We start from the raw sequence: 3478 nt of genomic DNA on the forward strand, positions 1-3478 counted from the left end.
TCAAATATTCCCGGATCTTCCCAAAATATGAAATGTATAAGAAAACCTTCGTGACCCAAGTATCTTGGATTAGGAATATTTCAGCTGTAGCTGGAGAATACCGATATTAAAAAAGTCCAAACTTAGGTTCAATTTGCTAAAAGGTAGAGGAGATCTAGACGTAAGTTAATGACAAGAAAAGAGACCACAGAGTTGGGTAATATTTCAAATCAACATAATATATTTTCTTATTTTTTTAAATTCACAAAACATTAAGGAAATGGACAATTGCTAACATGTAGTGAAATTTCCAGTGCCACCTGCTTTACACAGCAATTTCCATTTTTTAATAGAAATTGGATGTTCTTCATACTAACTCCTGAGGGGCTGATTACTTTTAAAATAGTAGCCTTTAAAAATATTGTCATTAAAAAGCAAATAAAGCTTTGATTTTGAGGAAAGAAAACACTATATGTGTATGTGTGCATGTATATGTATGTGTGTGTGTGTCTCTGTGTGTGTATATTTTTGTGTGTGTATGCCACAATTAAACAGGTTCACATTTGCTCACTCTTTAGCAGGAAATGGAATATTTTGCTACTTTGAATTTCTTAGCCGAAATGTTTAGCATTTCTGGTTGTAAAATGTGAAAAAGAAAAGCCTTTCAATACAAACTATCCAGTGGAAGGTCAAAATGAAGAGTTACATTTATGTATACCAATTATTTCATCAAAAAATATGCTACTTAGAATAGAAGTTCTCAAGTTATTAGGTCATGGTAAATTCCTAAGATGTCTACTAAATTTCCTTATTTCTGGGTATTGATTCTGAAATATTGAATGAAAATATCCCAAGAAGCTATTATAAGTCCAAATGATAATTATTTCCCCAAGTGTCCCATTATTCAGATAAATTTGGGAAATATTTCTTTCTTAGTGGTCAATAATAAGAAAGGTATGGAGAATGTACATTAATGCACTGTGTGTCAAATCAGATTTTTCAAATCTTTTTTCTCCTTAAGATCACTTGGTAAGTTCTATAAAACCCAGATTTAGGGGCCTTGTTGAAAATGTATCTGGTTAAGAAACTCTAGAAATCATAATCTTTTAAAAGCTTCCCAAATCAAATTTGTATTAGATTTGTCTGAAGATATCTGAGAGTTTTCTGGAAAGCTGAGATGAAAAATTGCTCTGATAAATGAATCACTAAATTTGCATCATTCAGACTCCTAACAGTTTTAATTTAATTTAATTTTACTGAAATACACACTGTCATTTTGAATTTAATCCTTTTTCTACTCTAAACTGTTGTCAAATTTATCCTTGTACACTCTTTATTTAATAAATGTCTAGGGTTCCTCATATTGTACACAAAGAACTCCAAAACAACTCAATATTTGCTCATCAAACTATTTATTCATTAATTCTTTCACCAAAGACTTATTAAGTATATGTGTGGTGTTCTAAGAAAGCCCATTGATTGACAAACAAAAGACCAAGTCTATGTCTTCATGGTGTTTTCATTCTAGAGGAAGGAGACATAAAATCAGATAAACACCACCAACATATGTTGATACGGAAATAGATAAAGCACAATTTCTATCATTTTCTTGATAGCTATAACCAAGCCAATTAATTACAGGCATACCATTTGAAGTCCACAGAACTTGAGGAAGTCTACAAATTAGTTAGATGGGGGCTATATTAAACTCTGAAATTAAATGCAAAATTTTATGTATATATGTATGTTCAAAATTTTCTGTGGAAATTATCCCTTGTTTTTGTCAGATGTTCAGAGGTGTACTTGCTACCTCAAATTTTAAGAATTTTCTTATAGAAGGAGTGTCTTACAAATTCAAAAGATTTCAGGTTATCAGTTAGAAAGTTTATTACTTTATTATTGCTGCTGTAACAAACTACCAAAAACTTAGTGGCTTAAAACCACACCGTTGAGTGTAGAAATATGAAATCAATTTCCCTGGGCTAAAGTCCAGGTGTCACCAGGCTGGATCTTTCTTGAGTGTCTAGAGGGATTCCATTTTTTTGTTTCTTCTAGCTGCTGTAAGTCCCCTGTATTTCTTGGCTAGTACCTTTTCCTCCATCTCTAGGGCATATCACAAAATGTTTGCTATGGCAGCCACATCTTCTATGATCCACTCTGATCATCTGCTTTTATATTATGAGGACTCTCATGATTGTATTTGGGACCCACCTGAATAATCCAGGAATATCTCCTCCATCTCAACATTCTTAATTTAATCACATCAGCAAGATCTCTTTTGTTGTGTAAGATAACATGAGCAGATTCTGAGGATTAGAATGTGGACATTTTTGGATGGGAATAGCAATATTCAGTCTACCACAGTGGATGAAGGAAGTATTTGGGGAAGGCAATTACATAATTTATAATCACTAAATTCATAAAATCTATGTGGTCATCTTCATGTTGATATACAGTCATCTGTACCTTTTTATACACAGATTTATATAATATAGTTTACATCAGAGATTGGCAAGCTTTTTCTCAAAAGTAACTATTTTAGGCTTTGTGGGGAATATGATGTCTAGTGTAACTTACAAATTCTGCCACTGTACTGGGAAAGCATCCATACACAATACATAAGTGAACAGAAATATGTTCAAATAAAACTTTATTTAGAAAAACAGAAAGTGGGCAGCATTTGATCCATGGTCCACAGTTACCTTATTCCTGGTTTAGATAAGTATAAATACATTAAGCATTTAGTAAGCAGCTATTTTATGTGATATTGTTTGGTAATAAGGTTGTAACATGTTCAATAACCTGGTCTTTGGACACAAACACAAAACTCATTTTCGTCACAAGCATTATAAAATTATAGAAATTAATTAGGTATCTAAACATAACCACATCTGTCACATACTCACATTTACCTATGGATTATGTTTTTAAGAAATGATATTATACGTAAAGAATATGTCCCTGAGGTTGGCAGATATTAAGGGCCAATAAACATTTTATATGACATTCAAGCACAGATGACAGCGTATAACATTATTTCACTTAACTATAGAGACACACATACAGATCCAGTCAGTAAAACAGTATAAAGCATATTACATGAAATATAGGGCAGATGTTAGTATTAAAAGGAGTTGGCTGGGCGGGGTGGCTCATGCCTCAAATCCCAGCCCTTTGGAAGGCCAAGGTGGGCGGATCACCTGAGGTCAGGAGTTTGAGATTAGCCTGATCAACATGGAGAAATCCTGTCTTTACTAAAAATACAAAATTAGTTGGGCATGGTGACACATACCTCTAATCCCAGCAAAAATTTTGATTTTAAAAAACATTCCAGCCTGTTTGGAGAAAAACCCGTCTCTACTAAAAATACAAAAATTAACCAGGCATGGTGGCAAGGTGCCTGTAGTCCCAGCTACTCAGGAGGCTGAGGCAGGAGAATTGCTTGAACTGGGTAGTTGGAAGTTGCAGTGAGCCAAGATCACAACATTACACTCCAGCC

Source organism: Cebus imitator, unplaced genomic scaffold (genome assembly GCF_001604975.1).
Source record: "Cebus imitator isolate Cc_AM_T3 unplaced genomic scaffold, Cebus_imitator-1.0 Scaffold7, whole genome shotgun sequence".
Lineage (NCBI taxonomy): Eukaryota > Metazoa > Chordata > Mammalia > Primates > Cebidae > Cebus > Cebus imitator.